This window comes from Myotis myotis, unplaced genomic scaffold (genome assembly GCF_014108235.1).
Source record: "Myotis myotis isolate mMyoMyo1 unplaced genomic scaffold, mMyoMyo1.p scaffold_m19_p_16, whole genome shotgun sequence".
NCBI classification, from domain to species: domain Eukaryota; kingdom Metazoa; phylum Chordata; class Mammalia; order Chiroptera; family Vespertilionidae; genus Myotis; species Myotis myotis.
Genome location: NW_023416320.1, coordinates 5,372,726 through 5,397,152, shown reverse-complemented (window position 1 = coordinate 5,397,152; position 24,427 = coordinate 5,372,726). Strand labels below are relative to the sequence as shown.

Sequence of the window (24,427 nt, the reverse complement as noted above, 5' to 3'; positions counted from 1 at the left end):
CTTCCTCCCTTCCTCCCTCCTCCCTTCCTCCTTTCCTTCCTCCTCCCTCCCTCCCTCCTCCCTTCCTCCTTTCCTTCCTCCTCCCTCCCTCCCTCCTTCCCTCCCTCCCTCCTTTCTTTTATCTCTCTCAAAACAATAAAAAAATAAAAAAGGAAGGGTGGAAGGAATTTGGTAGAAGGTGACCCCCAGATTGCTTTGGAACAGAAGGTGCTCCTTTCAGCTCTCCTTGCCCTTATATCTATGCCACATCATTTTGGAGACCTCCAGAAGAAAATGACATGTGTCAATCATCTTCTGATAAAATATCACATATACCCTAAACCAGGGGCTGGCAAAGTTTTTGTAAAGAAGTAGATATTTTTGGCTTTGTGGAGCATACAGTCTCTGTCCTGACTAAGACACTTTGCCATCATAGAGAAAGTAGCCATAGATCTATGTAAATAAATGAATGTGGCTGTATTGCAATAAAACTTTAATCAGAGGGTAAGATAGATTTGTTTCCGGGGCTGCTGTTTGCCAACCCCTGCTCTAAACTAACTCAGCGTGGTGAACTACTTCTCCTAACCTGAAGAGTACTCTTCCCTCATCCAACTTTGTTCCTTGACTTTAGGAGTTGGCTTTGACAAAAGGCACAGCTAGTGTATGTGTTTCAAAATCCTTGGACAACTTGTGTACAGATGGAGGAGAAAATGAGCATTTATTCAATCCTACCGCTAAGCATTATTTGTGCATTCCTATTCACGGGTGAAGCAGGAATTATGATGCTCATGGGAGGGGAAACTGAGGCACAGGGAGGTTAAATCATTGCCTGCAATCACAGAGCTGAAAGTGGTGGACACAGGATTTGAACAGAGCTCTGTCTGGCTACTTCTCACAGGTCTCATAATGGCTAGTGTAAGGCAGCTAGGCTTCCTCTGTGGCCCCACACAGTGACTCAAAAAGTAGAGCTTATGCCCTTGCCGGTTTGGCTCAATGGATAGACCATCGGCCTGTGGACTGAAGGGTCCTGGATTTGATTCCAGTCAAGAGCACTTGCCCGAGTTTGTGGGCTTGATCCCAGTATGGGACGTGCAGGAGGCAGCCGATCAACGATTTTCTCTCATCATTGATATTTCTATCTTTCTCTCCCTCTCTCTTTCTGAAATCAATAATACATATATATATATATTTTAGAGAGAGAGAAAGAAAAATAGAGTTTGGTCAATACAAACACAATTCTTGAATATACAAACCTACTTAAGAAATAGGGCTCACATAGAATATTTTGTTCTTTTCTTTTTCCACCCCATCTTAACCACTCTTAATTGTACAGTTCAATTTAGTGTTAAGTATATTCACACTGTTGTGCAACCACCCTCTAGAATTCTTTTGGTCTTGCATAACTGAAACTGTGTACTCATTATACAATAATTCCCTATACCCACCCCCCATCCCCAGATCCCGGCAACCACCATTCTACTTTCTGTTTCTGTGGATTTGACTACTCTAGGGACCTCACAGAAGTGGAATCATACAACATGTGTCTTTTTGTGACTAGTTTCTTCATTTAGCAAAATGTCCTTGGACTAATCTATTCTATAGCATGTATGGAAGTTCCTTCCCTGTTAAGGCTGAGTAATATTGCCTTGTATGTATAGGCCATACTTATCTGTTGATGGACACTTGGGTTGTTTGTGCCTTTTAGCTATTGTGAGTAATGCTGCTGCAAACATGGGTGTACAAATACCTCTTTAAGATTCTGCTTCCCACTTTGGCGGTTGTATACCCAGTAGTGGAACTGTTGGCTTGTGTGGTAATTCTATTTTTCTATCTCTGTGGAAGCCCCTGTGCTGTTGTCCACAGCAGCTGTACCATTTTGCATTCCCACTAGCAGTTCTAGATTCTCTGCATCCTCATCAACACTTTCATATTCTGTGTGTGTGTGTGTGTGTGTGTGTGTGTGTGTGTGTGTGTATAGTAACCATCCTAATGAGTGTGAGGTGGTTCTCCATTTCTTTTGCTAAAAGAAAAAAAAAAGGAATCACACAAGTTGGCAATGTGCATTTTCCCCTTTAATATCGCAAACATACTTTTAAGTCCACAAACACTCATTTATACTGTCATTTCCAGTGGCTTCCCAGTTTCCAGCTCCATCCCTTGCTCCCTGTGCCACCCTGGCCAAGTTGCTCAGCCTCCCCCTGCCTCAGGTTCCACACAGCCTGCACGGGGAGATCAGTGTTTAAGAGCCTGTTGTGAGGATGAAGAGGGGATTGCATGGGCAGACCTGCCCTCCTTCCTGGCACATGGTCAGCAATCAATGAATATTATTGTTAATACCTTTTATTTGCCCAGTGCATTGATGGATCCAGCTAGGTAAGGTTGTTCCTGATTTTTCACTTTGTAAAAAGACATGAACATCAGCTACAGAGCTGCATTCGTTTCTTTTTTCCCAGGGATGGCCTGACCAAGGAGAGAACTCCGGGCTAGCAGAGACCAGGTCTACTCTTGACTTCCTCTGAGCAGCTGATGGTCACGTGAACCAGTCTCCGCTCTGCCCCGAGAATATTCCGCCCTGGCCTTGGTTTTTATACAGCCCTCTCCTAATTCACTGTCAGGGTATCTCACCAGCAGATCTGTGGGCCTGCAGCTTTTTTTGGGGGGGGGGGCTCCGCGCGATGATGCGTGTCCTGGAGAAAGCTTAGTCAAATAGTTACACGGAGGAATGTGCCATTTCCTTCCCTCCCGCTCAGATTACCATCGGGGTCTTATCTGTCCCCATAAAAGCAAGTGTGGACGTGTATTAAGTTGTCAACACTAGAAAATATAAGGTCTAGAATAGCGATCCTGGGAGCTGCCCAGTGTTCTTCTGTGTAACGTCATCTGAGGCTAAGAAGGAGATTCTGCTGGAAGAGGGAGCCTGGGGGCTTTCAGAGGCTGGAAGTCTTTGAGGTTGGGTGTACTTACCTTCTCATTAACCCAGGTTTTTTTAAAAATATATTTTTATTAATTTCAGAGAGGAAGGGAGTGGGAGAGGGAGAGATAGAAATATCAGTGATGAGAGAGAATCATCTGCCAGCTGCCTCCTGCACATTCCCTGCTGGGGATCGAGCCCACAACCCAGGCATGTGTCCTGACCAGGAATCGAACCGTGACCTCCTGGTTCCGAGGTTGATGCTCAACCACTGAGCCACACAGGCCGGGCAAACCCAGGTTATTGTTGCGTGTCAGAGGACCCTCTGTGCATTGTCATCAAGGGCAGGGGGTTGCTAATCACAGGGCAGAGACCCATGCCAAGCTCCTCTGGGATAGAGACACATATCAGAGGAGCCACTTTCTCTGAAATGAAGCCACGTGCTGCATGGGGTCGGGGGAGGAGGGCGTGGGCTGAGAAGCCAGGCAGGACAGGGTTGAAATTCTGCCTCTGACACTGTAAAGGTCCGTCACCGAGCAGGTCAAAAACCTCTCTGAGCCCCAGTCTTCTTGTCTGTAAGTTAGAGTCCGTATGACCTAACATACAGGTTTCATGGAAAGGATTAAATGAGATACTATGCATATAACGTTCCAGGGGTCGGTTTGCTATGAGATAAAGAGTGACCATACCAAATTGATAATTTCCCAGGTAATGTAGAGAAACTGGATGTTTTTGAAACCTGGGCCCTCTGTCACATGGATAAATGTGTGACATGTAACAGCTTTTTTCTTTCTTTTTTCTATTACTATTGAAATTCTGACTCCTAGAAATGAAAGAGTTCACGTTGGGAAGTGCCGATCCAGACCAACATCCTCACACAAGCCTCACATGAAAGAACTCATCCTAGTCTAAGCTTCAAGAGATTATCATGTTTCCCCTATGGGTTTCCGTGTCATGTCAATAAACTCAGAGTAGTTCATTCACCCATCCATCCATTCATTCCACCGAGAATGGCTGAGGGTTGGCTGTGTTCCAGGAGCAGTGGTAGGCACCACAGCCCTACGTGAAAGGAGACCCAGTACTGCCTTTTGGGTGGGTGATCCCTGTGGAGGGAAAAGACCTCCACACCGACCATTTCATGTCAGAAACGGACACTTGCAAGCTGAGCAGCACCACAACGGTAGAGCTGCCTGCAGGGGCGGTGGACAATGGAATTTTAGAATCAGAAGGAAACTGAGGAGCTGACCAGTGTGAAGCTTTCTGAGGCAGCCTCATTATCTCCAGTCTCGGGGAGCTCCCAGCCCACCTCCACTCCCCGCCCCAGGCAGCCTTGGACAGCTCTGACAGTTTGCAAGTCGTTCCTTGTGTGGAGCCAGTGTTTGTCTCCTGGTAACTGCCACAGCCCCGCGGAGTTAATCCTGTCCTTCTGCATGACAACCCTTCAGATGAGGAAGTCACCTTTCAGGTGACAGGCACACCGGGATAATCTTAGCCTCACATTGCGCACGGCAATTCTGGGGAGTTGTGGGGCTCATCTGACTCCACGAAGAGACTCGATGTCACACTGAGGGCATGGCGAGGCCGGCTCACTTTGGGTTGATTTGGATGATAGCTACTGGCCTTACTAATCTCACTGGAATTTATATTTTGCAGTACCCTCACATAGACCTGGTGAGGTGGCCCAGGATGATTTATTATTTCCATTTTGTTCATAAATAAAACAAGACTCTTAGAGGTGGTGTGCTCAAGGTTACCCCAGATATATCTGGTAGAACTGGGACCCAAATCCTGAGACCCCGGATACGGAGCAGATGCCACTCTGGGGTCCTCTCCCTTCCCTGCTATTTGTCCTACTTCCTGCCAGTCCTCCCCAGAATGTATTTTAGGGTCTCCCCTTAGATCTTCCTAAAATATTGCCTACTTTATATTACTCCCTTTATCAAAAATCCCCAGCATTTCCTCTTATGTAAAGGGTATACCTCCAAGCCCTTAGAATGACATCCAGTGCTCTCAAAGTTGTCTACCTGCTGGGAGTTTCAGGGATGGTGAGGTGGATGGATGTTTTGAAGGCCCAGTTTCCATATCCCTTCCTTCCATTTGGGTCTCTGTGCTTTAGCCACCCTGGTCTTCTTTCAGTTCCTCAAATAAGTCAGGTTCCCATGAATTTGCAAATACTGTTGCCTTCGCCTGGAGTATCATTATCCCTCATTCAGCTGGCAAACTTGTACTCATCCTTCCGCTTTTCCCTCAAACATCACTTTCTCAGGGAAGCCCTCGTTGACCCCAGGGCAGGGTATGTCCCCTGGAAATCCTCTCAATGCCTTCTAGACTTCTATCGAGAAGTCATCAGAATTTGATTATATTGTAACTCTCAAGGGTCAGTGGTTGCATCCCTTCTTCCCCAGTAGACTGTTGGCTCTGTGAGGGTCGGGGGGAGTCTGTGTGGTGGGTCTTTCTATCCTCAGAAGCTAGCAGAGGGCCTGGCACCTCATGTTCATTCCTTAAAGGGCTGGGGAAGGTGAAAATAAGTTTTTCTCAGTCAAATAATGAAAAGTCAACTTGCAGAAAGGCTCTGGCTTTCTGAGAAACATGCTACCGATGCAAAATTCTGAAATGAATCAGGGTGCCTGGTAATTCGATACTGACTTAAATCTAAACCAAGTAGGGAGCCCTCCCACTTCAGGAGTGAAGGGACAGGGGGTGCAGAGGCCTGTGGCAGAATCCCCTGGTCATGAGTCAGAGGGGAGGGTTCTCTGACTCTGGGCCATCCCTGCTCACTCTCGGGTAATTTCTGTTGGATGTTGACATGATGGTGACTTCGGAGGCCTATGGCAGTGAGGGGGATCGGGGGAACACATTAGAGGTGAGACTCAGGCTCAGCTACTGTAGGAGCTGTGTGACCTGGGCCAACACTGAGGCTGGTAACATGGGGAGAATATTATCGTTCCGGAGCCTGCTTGTAGAGTTGTAGGCAAAACTCAAATGGGGTGGAATGAGCAGGTGTTCAAAAAATATTAACTGGCATCCAGTGCTTTTACAGTGTTGGCATCTACCGGTATTTCGGATGTTTGGACATACTGCATTTGAAGGAATAAGTCACAGTTCCATGAATAAAGAAAATGAGTAATCTATTGCTGATGGACGAAAAGGCTGATTTAGTTCCTGGTTCAATGGCAGAGACCTGGAGGCAGTGATTTAATTCCCTAATGGTGAACGCCTGTCTGCTTGACAAAGAACAGCCCTAGTGAGGCCACACTGAATGAAGCCACTCTTCGAAAGAGCTTGTGGGTGACTCGCTCATTGTTAGCAGATGAGATGCTGTTGAGTGTGTTTTTTTAGATTCAAACATTTTGTGAGCACCTACCACGCCAGGCACACCGTGAAGCACTTTTCACGTGCTGATTTGTTTACTCCTTTCCCTGTATGAATGATATTCCCTTTTTTCAGAATAAGGACATTCGGATTCAAAGGGGTGCAGTCACTTACCCCCTTCCCCATTCACACAACCAGTAAACAGCAGAGCTGGTACTTGAACCCAAGTCTGTCTGAAGCCAAGTCCCATTGCACTTCTAAATAAATCCTATTCTCTCCCTAATAAAACACATTCCATGGAGAGTGAAGACCAGAAGTATAGATAGGAAAACCTACTCAAGTTTTATTTTTAATAGTGATAACTATGAGTATTTATTATTGCCTGATAACTTCAAAAAAAAACCCACCATTTTTTTGGAATGTAGAACTTTCCATTTCCTTTCATAGGAGCTATTTCTGACCTTCTCTTTCTCTATTTGAAGTTGCATGAACCCCTGGGAGAGGGGCTGTTTAGCTTGGGGGTAGGCAGGGGGCATTGGACTAGGGACCTCTTCTAGCCCTGAGTCTCTCCTTTGGGGGATTCATTCAATATCGTTGAGCCTCAGTTTTTTATGTGTGAAATGGGGACTATTATGCTGCATATTTGCCTACATTTATAGGTTTTTGGAGGATCTACCAAGATAAATGGTTGTAAATGTGATGCTCAAGACTCCGTGTTACTTTTCTAAGGCAGAGCTACCAGGTTGCTCCTGCAAATGCTCTTGGCATGTCATTCCTGGTGAGAATTGATAGTTACTTGGACATAATAGTGAAATCTTTCCTCCTGTGACTTATATGCATCTTGAAGTGTTTCCATTTGTGCATATAGGAGGGTTTTCTAGTTGGAGGAGGTGCAATTCTATTTGGAGGTGTGGACTCAAGATGCCACTAAACTCAATGCATTTGCTTCCATTAGCATCGAGTGAATCCTTCATTTGAGGACAGCTTTGCTGCCCAGCCCCAATCTATTACTGCAGTCAGTGGCCTTATCTGGCGAGTCTTGTCCCGGTCAGACTCCAAGCCAAGTACCGCAGGGACTAATGGTGTCACTGCGTCGGTCATTTCTATGACGACGGAAGCCTGCTTTGCGGGTTTCTGTCACTGTCAGGACCCTTGATGGAATTAGAGCCCTTAGTTCATTTCTGTTGTTGTTTATTATCTGAATAAACTCTGTCCCCAGCTCTCTTTGCCTTATCTGAGAAGACAGAGCCAGCCGTGCGTGAGTCACCGGGTCCAGTCAATTGCATTTCTACAATTTTATTAGGACGGCTGGGTGGATTAGCTTTATTAAACATGGAATAAGTTTCGTGGGTGTACATCAGAGTCTACTACAGTTCCCAGAATAATTGATAATTGTGTGTGTGTGTGTGTGTGTGTGTCTGTGTGTGTGTGTGTGCGCGCGCGTGCGTATGTATGCGTGCTTAGAAGCATCTATAGAAAGGGAGCCAGGAGACCTGAGTTGCTGCATCATGACTCTGCTAATCCCAAGGGTAACCTTGACTAAGGCCAGAAACTTGTTGGTCTTGCTTAGTGCTGTGCACAAAGTGCCATGGAACCCAGGGGTTGTCAAGAGAGGGACAAGGAAAGTTTTCTGGGCATATTTGAAAGCTGGGCTTTGAACTATGAATTTGATTTCACCAGATAGACAGAAGCAAGGGCACGAGCTAGTCTTCGGCGGGGAAGCTGACGGAACAGAGTCACGGAGGGTCAAAGTACATAATAGGTCTCAGGAATGGTGCATCTTTGACTGCAGTGAGAAAGGTGGTTGTACTGGTGGGGCCTAGAGAGGTAAGAGGTTGAGGCCAGGTCATGAGAGGCCTTGAGGACAAAGCTCAAGTGGTAGTACTGGGCATTGGGCAACTCTGAAAGCCTTGGTCACAGCAGAGACCATGGGGCTTTGTGACCGCAAGAAAAGTCACAGAATTAGGAGACTTGGAGCCTTAGCCATCAGGAGCCGTAAAACCTCGGTGTGTAGAGCTTTGGCCCAGAGAGGGCACATGCCTTCTTCAAGGTCACACAGCACAACAGAAAAGATAACCTTTCCCTTGGGGAAAGGAGAGGATCTTTACAACAGAAAGATGATATTTCTCCACACGCCACCTAGACGCAGCTCCCCGGGTGCTGTCACCCTTGCGCAGAGCTGCCAAGGGCTTCCTGCAGACCTCACCTGTCGGGGCAGGCTTTGAGTAGACTTGCAAGTTGCCTGATTCACCATGCTTCACTCATCTCCGGTAACTTACAGCCTCCTTTAAGCGAATGTAAATTATATTCAAATGAACCAAGCCTTGACCCTTATGAAAAAAACAACATGAAATTTCTGCTCTTATCTTCTCCTCCCGATAAACATAAATGGCATAAGGGATCCCTTGGGGAAAGGAGAGGTTCACAAACTCTTTTCTTCCTTCCCCTGGTCTCCGCATGGGTACCACCTGCACGGGTGCAGACCCCATCGTGAGTGACCAGCACAGCAGGTCCTTGCCCTTGGAGGTCATAGCTGAGGCTGAGTTTGGGGTTATAACCCTGAGTAACTGGGCTCTTGGATACAACAATCTTTGCTGATAAGTAGTGCCCAGCTTGCTGCCCAACACCACCCACCTTGTTGCATTGGGGTCTTAAAAATAGCTCTACAGGTGGACAGATTTTAAATTCCCATTTCAGAGATGAGGGTCAAAGAAGCAAGCCATTTGCCAGGGTCACGTCATGCATTTAGGAGGAAGAGGAAACAGATGAAATGGGGAGGATGCAGGGCCCGGGGTGGGGGGGGGGGGGGGCCTGGCTTCCTTCCGGGTGGGGGTGGCAGGTGGAGAAGGAGCCAGGGGCAGAGTAAAGGCAGCTGCTGACACTCGGCTTACCCTAGAGTCTGTCGTTGAAAGTTGGAAGGATGGGTTTCTCAGTTGATGCTGAATTATGAATAGCTAACAGAGTGAGAAGGAAAAAAGGAAGCCTGGTTTCTAATTTTATCTTCTGTGGCACTCAACCAAAAAGCCCCTCAAGGTGGCCGGAAGTTGGAAACCCTCAAGGCACGAAGCCCGGGAGCAACATGCAAAGGCCCTCAGGGCAAGGGCGGGGCGCCCTGGAGATGATGCGCCCCGGGGCTGTGTCTGGGTCCCTGCTCTAATTAGCTATTATGGTTTCTTCCCCCTGGCTGCTCATTTGCATAGTGTCATACCCATATGGTGTTGTTTTATTTACCTCTTCTAGGGGAATGGTTGCTTTAGAAAGAGAAGAGACCGGAATCCTTGACTTTCTGTCCCTCCTGCCCTGCCACCCTCTCGCTGTCACCCTCTCCAGCCTTTGCCCCTCTCCTGGCCTCCTGACTTATTTTATAAATGAGGACCCTGATTGAGTGATAGAATCCATTTCTTCCAGTGAATGGTTGCTGGTGGGTGTGGAGGGGTTTATAGCATCGATGTTTCCAACCAGGGTGAGTTTCAGTGTGACCTACTCCCATCTCTTCCCCGATGGAGGAACGTTTGGAAGTTTGAGAAGCGAGCCAAGGATGGTTCTGCCCATAGAACAGAGGTTTGAATTACAGGCTGCTTTGCTCTTCCTTTGGGATTTCTGGACAGCTGCTCAATTTTGCCATTTTAGGTGTGGACTTTGCAATTTACACACAGTCCCTTAATGAGCTTCAAGACAGAGTTTTCACCCTGTGTTGGGAGGTAAGAGACAGCAAATATCTTGACCTTGCCTTGTCCTTGAAATAATTCTGGGTGATTTAGTCACTCATTCATGTGTTCTTGGCCCGCTAGCCTCTGGTAGTCAAACACCTGAGAAGTATTAAACAACAACCAAAAACCAAACAAATGAAAAAAGACCTTTAGAGGCCCAGCTAACGGAGGCTCCATCGCTCTTTAAAATGCTTTCATTCCGTGTTTATTTATTAAACAAGCATTTATTTTGGGTGCATGCTGTGCCGGGCACCGGGCGCGATGCCCAGGATCCAGAGCTGGAGAAGGTCCCATGTCTGCTTTGAATCTGCTCATAGTTTGCGAATTTCACAGCTCAGAGGTCACAGCTACCCAAGAGCTACAGAAAAGGGCGCAGGACAGAACTTCAGGGAATTTGTGAACTCTGTCAGACACTTCGTGCAAGGTTTTATTTATATGTGGATTTTTCTGGGAAGAGGGTTCATAACTTTCATTGGATTCGTAAAGCATCCATGATCAAAAAATGTCTTAGAACCACGGTTCTGCAAGTGCAGAAGAAATTCTAGATGACCCTGCCCTGATTGTCTACAGGTGGGAAGGCCTTTTATTTGCTCAGTCTTGGTAGGTTATCTGCATTGGAGGCTTGGTTTTTAAGTCTATCTTCTAAAAGTAGACTTCTTAAAAACTGGCTCAATGTCCTTGTCACCTGTATTCCAGCTCAGGGACTTGTATGCATTGAGTGTTAACATTTTCCATGGTGCTTAGCACATGCCTTGCCAATAAGGGATCCATGGAAACTGTGTTCATTGATTGTGCTCCAACCTTGCCACTCGATTCTCTATTCAGGCATCCATTTTCCTGATTCTGTTCCATCTCCGGCCACTGTGAAGTATCCTGCCTCCGTCAAGGCAGTTGGGAATAAGGAACATTCCTTGGTTGGGGTGTGTGCACACACACATCAGTTCTCTGAGGCTCACACCCTTAATGCTTTGTTCCTTAACTATCATGTGGAGCAAAGTGTTTGGACACCATATTAATAATAGCTCTTAGCATGTATGTGGCACATTCCATTTTCAAAGGCATTTATAAACGTCGGAAGATGAAAGCGTGCACCACCCACCCTGGGAAAAGGGGAGTGTTAATCGCCACCTTGTCTGTTCCTTGGAGAGGGTCACTGAATCTGAGAGCTGGAAGGGATGTCAGAGGTCATGGTGCAACCTCCATCTCCTTTAGTTCTTGAGCCCGTAGGGGTGGGGTATTCCCTACATTCTCTTTCATGAGTTCATACAAACTCTTTCTCCATGTAACTTTCAATAATATCTATCTATCTATCTATCTATCTATCTATCTATCTATCATCTATCTATCTATCTATCTATCTATCTATCTATCTATCTATCCATCATCTATTCACCCCCTCTTTCCCTTCCTCTATCTTTCATTCATTTTGTCTCTTCCCTCTTTTGCTTCCTTCCTCCCTTCCTTCCTTTCTCCCTCCCTATATCTTCCCTTTCTTCTTTCCTCTCTTTCTGTCTTTTTATAGAGCCCTTCTAAAATTACAGATACATGAACAAAATGATGCTGTTTAAAGCCATTAAATTTGGGGTGGTTTGTTATGTATGGAAAGAGAGCTGTAACCCCTGGGCAGACTGGGGTACGTGATCCCCCTGGCTGCAGTGACATTTCAGGCCCGCTGCACCCAACCTCGATTCTCCTTCCTCTGCTGCGGTTCTTTGACTCCGGGGGCACTGACAATTTTAACTCTGTACCTTTGGCTTCTCTTGTCCAGTGTAGCACTTTCAGACATTGTTCCTGTACCTGCTGCTCTGCCATTCCCTACGGTGCTGACATGGAGAACTTTGACTAAGCTCTCTTTCTCCTTTTAGTTAAAGGCAACCTTTAGTGAGTGTCTGCTGCTTCTCATGCACCCGGTCTTCATCAAAATGCTATGAGCCAGATGACATTCGGCATCCCATTGCCAGACCCTGAGGCCCAGAGAGATGAAGTAGCTGTCCGAAACTGCACAACGAACAGACAGTGGAACTAGGAATCGAACCCAGGTCTGTCTTGATCTGGAGCCCCACAGTTAACATCCTACTATTTGTGTGGCGCACAAAAGGAGTTTAATGATTATGATGCATTACTTCTCACCCTTTTGCCCCAAGCATCCTTCTCATCATTTCCCCATCACAAACTGCTTATTTTTAAAAGAGTTTATCTATCAAATAACTATATAAAATAAGTAACTTTATAAAATAACTATGTAAAACAAGTTATTTGTTTACTAGGTTCTTATGAACTGAAGCTATCAGTATTTCAAGAACGTTTGTGAAGTGCCATGTATCATTTCACTAACTCCTCAATGACCCAGAGAAGATGTCCTGATTCTCCTCATTTTATAAAGGAGGAGGCAGTTCTTGAGGGGTGGGTTCCCCCCGGACACACAGCTGGGAAGGAGCGTGCCTGAGCTCTACGCTCCGTGATTCCGGCGACTCTGTTCCTTTGAGCTGGCTCCTTACTTCTGATGATGGTCATGGCATCACCGTTGCATCCAAACTGAGCTGATGCAATTGTAGCCAAAAGCACAAAGACTTTTTTTAAAAATGTAATTAATCTATACAATGATATCATGGACAGCTGTATTCTTTTCAAGGACCCCATTTTTGTTATCATAGATAACCAGTTAGTTTGCAGTAAGATTATCTAGAGGAGAGATACTAGCAGTGTCATTGCCAAATTGTACATTCAGCTTTAATATGATTTTGTGTAATAAATAATATTGAGGTTCAACAATAGCAATGATAGGCGAAAAACGTAATAATAGCTGCTATTTATGAAGACCTACCGTGTGTCCAGCTTTGTGCTAAACACTTTATTTCATTTTCTCCTTCAGATCCTCTACCCACAATGTATTTTATAGGAAGGTCAGTTTCTGAGAACTTAAGATGTACAAGGTTGTGCTAATGGAGGCGTTGGCATTTGAGTCCAGGTCTAGCCCAAAGCTGGAGCACTTAATCAGTGCAGTACATTAGAAAACATCACCCACTTTGAAATAAGCACACAGGACTTCCAGGCACCATCTTATGCAGTTGTTGATAAAGCATCGTATCCTTGGTGATCTGGGATTGGGGTTGGTGGTGGTTGGCGTCATCTAGAAGACAGGGGTGGTTGTTATTTCCCAGGTCCAGAATTTTAGTGGCGGCCTTTCAAAGGCCATTCTGAATCTTGGGGCTAAGAAACAGTAGTTTCAGCTTGTGCTCATCTTTCCCACGTGACATGCAGCTCCTTGAGGACAAGCTCCTTGAAGATATTCCATGGACTCTGGGTACAGTGTCTGCCAGTAATAGGGCCTTCATCAAGGTCTTGAGTTGCTGTGGAGCTACGGGAGGGAAGATGAGAAATGCTAGTGTGTCTGGGATGTAGAGAGGGAGAGAATGCAAGCATCCAGACTTCATGAACATGAAGAAGTCATCCCTGGGGTAGGAGGAGAGGACGTTATGAATGAAGTGGATGGATAGAAAGACAACCTGTGGACTCCTCCATGCTCTGCCAGTGATTAACTGTGTGGGTTTCCTCTCTGAGCCCATATTTCCGGAGAAGATAATGTTACCTGCTTATCTTGACAAGAAAATAGTTATAAACACCGTAAGACAGATCATACACACCTAAAATTATATAAATACAACGGCAATGGCGTCAATGACAACGGTGATAAGGAAGTTTTCTTGTGTTGATCACCATCCTGGCATTCTTCATACAATGTCCTCACAACAGCCCTGTGGGTCATTATCTCTAGTTTACAGATGAGGAAACTTTGAGATAGTATCAATATTAATTATGCAATTATCAAACACATTCAAAAAAATTCTGACGTTTACTCGGTCTTCTGGGAGATGTCCGAGTAAGAGAGCTGGGGAACCAGAGATGGCGCTTTGTTGGCCAAAAAGCAACCCTTCCAATTAAGTCTAATTCAGATCTTGCTGGGAACACCTGTGCAACTCAGGTTCACAAGGGATCCTTGGTTTTTTAACTCCTTATTGAAGTATGATTGACAGACATATCTTTAATGTCTACAACTCAATGAGTTTGGAGGTAAGTATACACCTGTGAAACCACCACCACAACCTATGTCATAAACATATCCATCCCCTCCAAAAATTTCCTTCCATCTTCTTTATTTATGACAATAATTATTTTAAGGGATTCTTGAAGAGTGGAACTTGCACCTCCAAGCAAACGTTTTGCACTACCCATAGTCCAGGGATATGCCCCAATCCTTTGGAATAGACCCACTAGGGCTGCCTGGGTAGAATGAAATCAGGCTCTTCTTAAGCCAACTGGCCAGAGTTTGGGCAACTCCATGACCTCATCCTCCTTGTTGTGTTGAAGAAACAAAGATAATGACACTTTCCCAAGGCAGCGGCTGTGTAAGTCTTAATTTGTGAGTGTTTGTAAATGGCTTTGAAGATGGCAAAGGTTATTTAAGTGCTAAGTATTACTTATTGTGGTTCTGAGCTCTGTGCCTCCTCCCCATTGTCATGATACAAAACAATAAGGGATATGGTTAAAGAGCCTCTGAAGTATCCAAGCAGTAAGAGATTAGGTAACCTTGGCCTGAGCCCTGTGATGGTATCTGCAAACCTAGCATTAGCTTTGCAGCATTTTTGTGTGGGCCGGTGGTTGCCTAATTTGCCCTTGAACGTGCCAGCAGCAGGCCCTGCCTCGGGTTTGGCACACAGGTGATGCAAACGCTCTTTGGTCAGACCTGGTTGCTGACATCATGCTTTGCTGTGTGCTCTTTGAGATGTAAATTAGGTGGTGGAGGAGCCCCTGGTCCTTTCATCATTGACACTTAATGGGAGAGAATTAACATTCGTTGAGCCCTTCTGTGTGCCAGACACTTTTATGAACATGATCTCATTTATTTTCAAAACAATCCAGTGAAGGGGGCATGAATGGCCACATTTTACAGATGGGAAAACTGAGGCCCATGGAAGTCAAATAATTTGCCCTTGATCATATAACTAGTAAGAGGCCTGGCAAGGATTATGATCCAAGACTGTCTGGCTCCAAAGGCCATGCTCTTTTATTATATTAAACTGTAGGCATCATGCCCTACTCTATTCTCCACCCCCATGGCCTGCTCAAGTTTTACCAAATCCCCTGTTGAAACCTACTTCTACTATGGCCCCTTCTGCCTCTGGCTCCCTCTTCAGCTTCATTCCACCCCATGACCCAGTGCTCCACCATTTCAGTTCCTCGAACATGCCAATGCCTCCCTTCTCTGGGCTTTTGCACAAAGTACCTTCAAAGGCTTATCTTTTCCTTTCACTCCAGCTAAACTTTCATACATCATTCTCTTGGGGATGCCTTCACTGACACTCCAGACCAGGAGTTCTCCATCACGGTCCCTGGACCAGCAGACAGCAACATCACCTGGCAACTTGTGGGCAATGCACATTCTTGGGTCTCACCCCAGAATCCAAATCTCTGGGCAGGGGGCCCAGTGCTCCAGGTGATTCTTTGGCTGCTTAAGCTTGAAAACCACCAGGCTTTCTCCTTTGACACTGGTGACATTGCATGGTGTTTAGCAACACCCCATTGACACCTGTTCAATGTCAGCTGCACTCCTGTGTATGTCTTCGCCTCCCTCCAGGTTGCAACATCTGAACAAGTATTCAGACACAGCTCACTGTCCCCTGGTGGAGAGAGAATCACTGCCTTAGACTGAAGGCTGTCTCCCTACGAGGCATTCCTGGAACTCCTGGGCCTTATTGGAGTTGTCGCCGGCATGTCTGCTGTTACATTGCTGGCAGCGAATGGACTGCGGCCCCTTACAGGTTCTGAGGGCATGACGAGGTGACGTGGCAAGCTTGCACTGCACCTCCTCCAACCCAACCCTGTATCTGAGCTTTTGGGAGGTGATAGGACTTGGAGCTGGAGTGGGAACCCAGGCCAGCACTACCTGACAGCAAGTCTCCTTCCTCAGAGCCCTGGGGGCAGAGGGGCTCCTGCATGCCCGGCCGAGCAGGATCCAGGGACTGCTGCCTTTACAATACGGCAGCCAAGAATGTGAGTCAATGCAAGAGAGGAAGGAATTGTTCTCTCAGAATGATGCAGAAGGCCCTAACCAAAGATGGGCTCATGCTATTGTCACCGAAAGAGAAACAAAACCGCATTCTGCCCACAAGAGCAATAGGGAGATCATTGGCAACAAGACTGACTCAGCCTGCCTCGTGGTGGCGTAGGCCTTCGTGACAGCAGTGCATGCAAGTTACAGGAGGGACAGGCAGCGACTGACCCTCTGCTGCCCCACATTTCCTTGGTCGGAGGCAATTCCCAGAGCCTGGGGAAAGGAGCGCTGCGGAGTGGAGGAAGAATGAAGGTCTAGCTTGCCTCCCTTTTCCAAATGGATGGTCAGCTTCACCATCCCAGCTCCATAGGGAGTGGATGTGAACACGGGGTGCTTGGTTGGCCACATACCCATCTGTCCTTCCGAGGGCTCCACCACTCTGGGAATCAATGAGTTCCACTGAGTTCCTAGCCAGTGTGCTCAGTGGATAGAGCGTCGGCCTGCGGATTGCAGGGTCCCGGGTTCAATTCTGGTCATGGGCACATGCCTGGGTTGCAGGCTCAATCCCCAGTAGGGGGTGGGCAGGAGGCAGCCAATCAGTGATTCTCTTGCATCACTGATGTTTCTATCTCTCTCTCCCTTTTTCTTCCTCTCTGAAATCAATAAAAATATATTTTTTAAGAAAGAAATTTATGGCAGACACATGGCTAACGTCAGGCTTCATCACACCTAAAAGATTATTACAGTTTGGGAGTAACAGTTGAGATATGAGAAGGAGGTGAGGACCTAAGAGGCAATTATTTTCATATACATATATATATATATATATATATATATACTTTTTTCTTCTTCATCAAAGAAAAGTTTATTTTTGTTGTTGAGATTTTGAAAGGAGGAAGAAAAATGGGGAAAATAGAATTTTTTCTGTTTAAAATTTTCATTTTTATTTTTTTGTTTCATGTTTGTTACCAGATTGTCCCAACAATTTTCTTTTCTGCTTTTTCACTTAACATTATATTTTAAGGATGTCTGCAATTAGTGCAAAATGAAATCATTTTCAGAGTGGTACCTAAGTTCAATTTCAGTTCATTCCCACATGTAAAGGCATTAAAATGTCCCAAACATAGAACGAGAAATACAATATTCTAGCACATTCTAAATGTGGTCACTTAAATCTAAGGACCAATCTCACAATTTCTTTGACACTAGAGATCTACAGAAATCAGTATTTATGAGCTACTAACCTGCAATCTGTAATGAGTTGCATAGGTGCTGAAGCATAATTTCAGTATAGTCTATATGCCATCTCGATTTAACCAATCTCATTGTGGGCTTTTGCAGTCATAAATAGCTTTACAACTTATGTGTAGGACTTTTTTTTTTTTCTTTTCTGAAATTAAGAGCATTTCCTATGAAATGAAGTGAGAAATTCAATCACTAGTTTCGAAAATATGAACACATTGAACCTCGATAAAATTGTCGGTGAAACTGCTTTCCAAATTAAATTCATTAGCAATGTGCGAATGCATCTAGTTAACTTATCCTTATCAAACTCAGGTGAGACTTTAAAAATATATAACAGAGAAAACTGTGCCTCAGTGTTCACATTTCTTGGGCGACGGCTGAGACGGAAGGGGCAAGGCCATATGTGTACGTGATTTGAGGCAGACATGCATGACACCAGGCATCATCCATTTGTCTCTCACGCTGCAGCTTACAGCATGAAGAACAATTCAGCATTGCTTAGCGCTAGGTGTTTTTCTGCCAGAAGCGTTTCTTTCATGCCTACTACACTCATGAAATCTATTTTAAAAACTGGAAAAAACAATGCCTCCCCACAACCCCAAACAAATCCGCATTCCCCTGAGGGCTGGATCTCTCCTTGCAGGAGTTAAAGATAATTTGTACAGAATCAAATTACTGAAGAGAGTTGTAACCTGGTTTTAAATCCTCTTGGGTGTCCTCACTCGGAGCTACCTTGAGTCGTTGCAATTAGAGCAGAGGAGACTGATTTAAAAGCCACGTGTGGTCCAGAGACAGTTGATGGAGAAAACACAGAGGGCAACTGTTTTCCTTTTATCTCCCTCCTCCCTCCTTTCTCTATCTCTTTCACTCTCTCTCTTCCTCGCCCTCTCCCTCTCTTTCTCTCATGAGGCATCCATTTTAGTCTGAAGTGGAATATATGGCAAATAGGGGTTCATTAAGATAATGAATACTATAATATCACTATTAAATTACCCTTGGCTGTCCATGGCCAGTAGCTCAGTTGGTTAGAGCATCATCTTGAGGAGTTACATCGAGGTTTCAGATTTGATCCCAGGTCAGGGCACACACAAGAATCAACCAATGAATGCATAAATAAATGGAACAGTAAACTTATCTCTCTCGCTCTCAAAAATATTAAAAATAAAATTATTTTTGAAATTTGTTTATAATATCAGTTAATAATACCTTAAGTAATGTTCTAATCACTTAATAATAAAATTAAGATCAAATCCAAATTTTAATTAACTGATGTTTATGATGATTTCACTTACAGGGAACCAAAGTGTTGGGTTTTTTTACACTCAATACAGACAAAGTTCTCTCTCAGATTAAAAGTCAGTCAGCGACAACACAGGGGAAAAGACAAGGTCAAGGAGGTGGGATGGAGGGACCCCAAACTTCTTATGGTCCTTCCCAAACCTTTCCCAGCCAGAGAAGCAATGCCCTCAGTGAAGGACAGGAATAGTGTCACCTCAGTGTCTGGCCTTTGTCTCTGTTGAAAATGTAAATCTTCAATAACACATTGAGCTTTTATTTATCATTTAAACCATTGTGGGCAAGGAGGGTGTGAAGAGCAGTGAGAACTCATCCTGGCCATCTGTGAAGATGTTGAGATGCCGGCTAACCTACAGGTTCTGTTTCTGAGTTGAAAGTAAAAGGATGATCTGAAAGAAGGGCTTGCCTCTAAGTGGAGAATTGCCATATAGGCAACACAATTCTCCTGCCCCATTTGATTGCACACTAAGTTATCCAGGGGCATCAGTGGTCTACATTGAAATCATCCCTTAGCATAGGAAGGTGCACTTTGGGGTGTTGGAGTAAATAATGGAGTCAGTTAATTTCTGTCTTCCAGTGTAGAGGTTTGGCAGGGGTGGGGAGAGGGCAAAAACCCAAGGATGTAGGAAAGAGAAATAGACTCTGCGACATTTCTTTGAACACAAGAACCAGGCAGAGCAGTGAATGACACCCTAAACATACAATGGAAAATTTCTTCCCACAGATTGCTGCTAAATTTCTCCCTGCTGCCTTGTCTGGGCTGATGAGGCACTTTCTGCACTGGGTGAGTTACTTCTTTTCTTCTTCATGGACTGATTCTCCTGTAGGTCCTAAAAACATGTCTGCCATTCATAAATCTTATTTGACTTGAGGTTGTAAATATTTAACTGGGGCTCATAAATACGCCCCTTACGTTCCTTTTCCTTCAATGTTCTGATTCTTCTCTATCTTTCCTATTTCCCCTAACCCGTCAAAACCCCCAAGTTAAATGGAATTTGCATATGTACACATATTTTGTAGATGTGTTTCTTTATCAGAAGGAATGCTGAACCGGAGTCAGGAGGCCTTGATTCAAATCATTGCCTCTAATTGCATTTGTCACAGGTCAGGTTGATTCCTGCCTGCTGGGAGTTGCAAAGGAGTGGGGGCTGTGTTCTTCGTGAAGTGCCTACACAGTGCCAAGAAATCTGAGTCCCCTTTTCATAGCTTGCCTTCTATGTGCAACATTCCATGTCCAAGTGGTGTAACTTGTCCCTCATCACCCCTTATTCCTAAATCTTCTTTCTCCATCTTCCCCCTTTCTCCCTTTTCTCTTGTTATACTGGAGGGATTATCTAGTGGTTGAGCTAGAATGGTGGATATGCCAGGGCAGCTGAAATGTTAAGGTATTAGGAATTGCCCAGATTGTGGGCCATTCATTCAATCATTAAACATTCACTGAGCACCTACAATTTGCCAGGTACTATGATAAGTATGATTTTTAACCTAATTTTAACTGTGCTATTTACCTTATTGCATGAACAACATAGGTCTGCTGTACTCTTTTCTGAAAAGACACACACATACAAAGAGAAGAAATAATACATAGTCCCACTTTCTACAGTTTACCACTACCGATAGTTAGATGTATATTTTTGAAGGGTTTTGACTATTTAAGTATACACATATAAAAGAAAAAATATGAAAATATATTTATCACGCATCTTATTTTATTATATATATTAACCTGATTTTTCACATGAATAATCCGTTTACCTCATTTTACTTTCTCTTCACTCTTGGCTGGCTGGGTTGGAAGAGGTGATCTTTCTCACATGTGATATAAATTCATTGTAGGGTGTACGTATTAGAAAAACATTACCAGAGTCCAATCCCATGGACTGGAAGTTAAAATTTCACGTTAAACCAAAAGAAGATGAAGACGCAAATGATGTCCAAAAAAAGTCCTTATTTTGAGTGATTTACAGGAAACTCCCTGGCCTAGTCAGAATCTGTTTTAGGAATAAGACGAAAATTGTAAGACCAAGCAGATTCAAGAGTGAAACATCTATGTCAAGGTGTGTTGGCCCAAGAGGACCATGCAAACACTCGGCCCTTTTACTAACAAATCAGTGTTTCGCGTGCAAAATAAACATCTGAAAAATGTCTCAAATGTTTTCCTAAATACGACAGGAGGTAGCCTGCTCATCTCGAATACTCTCATCCAACCATAACCTCGCACGTACTGTTATTACTTGTAATTTTCAGACAGTGTGCCAAGTGCCATGTGAATTACTTAACCTACGTCATTTTATTTTAAAGGGGCTGTCCAGTAGAAACTTTTGCCCACATTTTAATGTAGAGGAAAGTCCAACCCCTAAAGATGAGGGAATTTATCCCAAACCACACAGCTGGTAAGTAAACCCAGGGGCAACCCAAAGCTGCTCGGCTCTCAAGCTTGAGTTCTGAGGCTGCCACATGTCGCTGCCTCTGCCATGTGAAAAGGGCATGAACCATATTGAGTGAATAAATGAATCCACTTACCTTACAATTTATCTTACAGATGGATCTTAATAAATGTTAATTGACTGGGAAACCACAGCTCCTTCTAATTCTCTCACCAAATTTGATTCTGCACACGGAATGAGATAGTAAATTACATGTAATGAACTTGCTGACCAAACTATATTTCCAAGTTTTTGAGACCAGATGAGCTCTCTTGGGGTTAGCAAGGAGGCAGTGAGAAATGGCTGGAGGCAATACTCTTCCAACACAACATTTCCCCTCCTCAGGTTATCATCATAGCATCAAGCCAGGGAGCCCTCCTGCCCAGAGACGTTGCTATCCCACATAAGGTTGGAGCCAAGAGATAAGAATTTGGCACATCACTGCTTCTCAGGGTGTCTTGACTCTGACTATATCTCTGGACCGGTTTCCTTCACTGGAAAATGAGAAAATTGGTTTGAAGATGGCAGAATAGGGGTTTCAGGAGATTCTTTGCTTTCCATCGACTCCCAATAAAAACATCAAAGAATCAAATATGAGTAAAGACGTCAGTGAAACTAAATAATTGCCAGAGATCAACTTTACATTTGCCAAATAATGGTGAGGTTTGAGCTAAGAAGAGGGAGTAACTGTATACTTTGACATTGAACAGAGTGACAGCTAAAGCAACTGTCAATATTCCTGAAGGCCTATTCCACCAGCCTTTGAATGAGTAGTCCCAGAAGGAGGGTCATGGGAGGGCCTGGGGAGAGGTGAGACGTGTCCATCTGGAGACTCAGTTCACCTCTGCAGAAGGATATGAAAGAGAAGCCAGGCCAACAAGCCATTTCCACTGCCCATGATCCTACTGGCCAAGCAAGACTGATGAGTAGGCCCTTTTGTCTCTCAATATCTACCACAATGCCTTGTTCATAGTAGATTTAATAACCTGAAGAAATAAAAGTCACGAGTGTTGAAGGACCCACAGAACACTTTGAAATGTGTGCTGGGTTTGGATCTTCAGCTTTAACTTGTCAAATGATGAGGTTTATCTGAGCCCCTAGTTAGGTACCATCGTCAGGGATATGAAAACTAAAGAGTGTGACAGCACTCCTTAACTCTAACCTCCAGGGTTTTTGTTCCTTTCAGAGGGTGTCTGAGGCGGCCGATCTCCTGCCCAACCCCCAGTTATATCTGAGGGCTTTGTGGTGGAAGAACATGGATAGTTAATGCATCTTCTAATTAACAGGAAAACGAAGACTGTGATGTCATCCCCTCTCTGACACCCTTATGATGTAACGTCCTGAAGACTGCAAGGCTCTTGTGCAGGAAGCACGCACCCCAGGGTTGACTATCATCGAGCACTGTGATGACTCTCTCGAAGCCCAGGGGTGTCTGGAACATGGTGTCATTCGCTCTAATGAGACTTGCTGGAAAACCTACGGGGGTCAAGACATCTTTATGCGTTGGCCATTGTGGAGAATTTCCAGAGAACTGGACACCAGGACCATGAGGGCTGCTTCTCACAATTTATTTATTTTTTTCTCCAAGAGCTGGTGGGAGAATTTATCTCTGGGTATTATCCAATCTGTATTCTGACCCCTCATATTCACTCAACTAATGGCGGCTTAAGGAATCATCTTTTCCAGGGATCAAAACTTTATAGTAAGAATAGCTAACTTTCTTTGACTACTATTCCCCAAGAGCTCCGTTAAGAGTTTTACATGCATTTTCACATTTAACTCTACAAGGAAGATACATTTTTTTTTTTTTTTTACTTTAAGACAAATGAGGCATGGAGAGCCTAAATAACTTGCCCAAGATCACAAAGCTACTGAGTCCTAGAGCTACAAAATGAACCCAGCTGTGTCTGATCGATTGCTAGAAGGACTAAATAAGATAATGCATGGAAGGACTTGCCCAAGTATTTGGTACAGAGTAGGCACTCAATAAATGTTAGCTATTATTATTGCATACTCTGTCACCCTCTTTTTTTGGACAATGAAATGTGGCAGAGAGGGCAGTTAATGATGCAAGCCTGTTGGTGCCCTCAAGTACCCACTGACTGACTCCTTTGCCTGCCACTCACCCTACTGGGCACCAACCCAGGGCTCTAAGGGAAGCCATGACTTATTCTAGCCAATGGCAATTAGCTGTCACTTGACTTAACATTTTGTAACAGGGCTTGGCCCATGCCAATTATGACTCCCGGGGGGGTCATATGTCACCAGGACATAACTCTTGAAGATCTTTTCTTTCCTGGGGACCTGGATTCAGCAGCCCCTGGGAAATAACCCAAATGTATTGCAACTGTTGTGTGCTATATAAAGACATGTTGGAGATGGAGTTGGTCCAGGGGGGATAAGGAGAAGGAAAGCAGTGTGGTTGGGGACCACAGGACCAAGGATCTTGGCTTAGCAAATCAATTAATTAACCTTGTCTCTTGAGAAATTCTAACCTTTGTGACATTGGCCTTAATGGGACCTTGGTGTGGCACTGCAACGGACCAGGGATTGGGGGTCAGACAGTTTGGAGACTTTTATAAATAGCATTTAATTCTGTTTGTAAAACTAGCCTGTGAGGTGTCTGTTATTTCATAAATGAGGAAACTGAGGCTCAATGTGTCCATTTTGAGATGGTTTGAGCCCTTTCCCCCTCTTCTCTCTCCCAAGGTGGGGAATGTCTAATAACCATTTCTAACCTTTTATGTCCAAACAGAACCTTTGAATTCCGTTCCCCAAACCTCCCGAAGCTTGCTCTTCCCCCAACCTCCACGTCTTGTTGACGGACACTGTCATGTATCCAGTTCCTTAAGCCAAACCGAGGGATCTTCCTGATTTCACCAATCCCCTTATGCCCCACAGCTCCTCTTCACTGAGACCTCTTACCTCCATCTTGAAAACATTTCCCAAATCCATGTGCTTTGCTCCAAATAAACCAAAACCTTCCTAGTCAATGCCCCATCCTCACCCACCTTGACCCCTCTATTACCTTCCTAACTGGTTGTCATCTTCCTTTGCCCCCCTCCAATCTGCTCTCTACACAGTTACGGAGCACATGTTTTCCCCAATGAAAATACGCTCCATCTCTGATCTGTGTAACATCCTCAAATACGACACTTAAAGTAAAACCCGCATTCCTTACACCAAGCCTGTGGCATTCCTCCAGATCAGGACCCCGAGTCCGTTCTGGATACCATCTCCTACTTCAAGCCACACCGGGTTCTTTATGTTCCTCTAACACCCCAACTTTTCATCAGTGTTGGGGACTTTGCTCTAGCTAGTTCCTCCCACTGGCTCCCTTTGGCCTCAGAGCTCCCTGGGATTCCTTCTTATGGTTCCTTCTCAATCCAAGCATAACTTTCTCATGGCTAATCCTGTCCACCCAACTTAGTGTAAATCCTCCCCCTGAATCGCTCTCTTTCATGTCACTCCCAATAAAAAACATCAAAGACGCACC

General features: G+C 44.7%; 1 pseudogene; it reads left to right on the top strand.

The window, feature by feature from the left end:
• Positions 1–22,942, top strand: part of LOC118670595 — a 318,393-nt pseudogene extending 295,451 nt beyond the window's left edge.
• Positions 22,943–24,427: the final 1,485 nt, after the last annotated feature.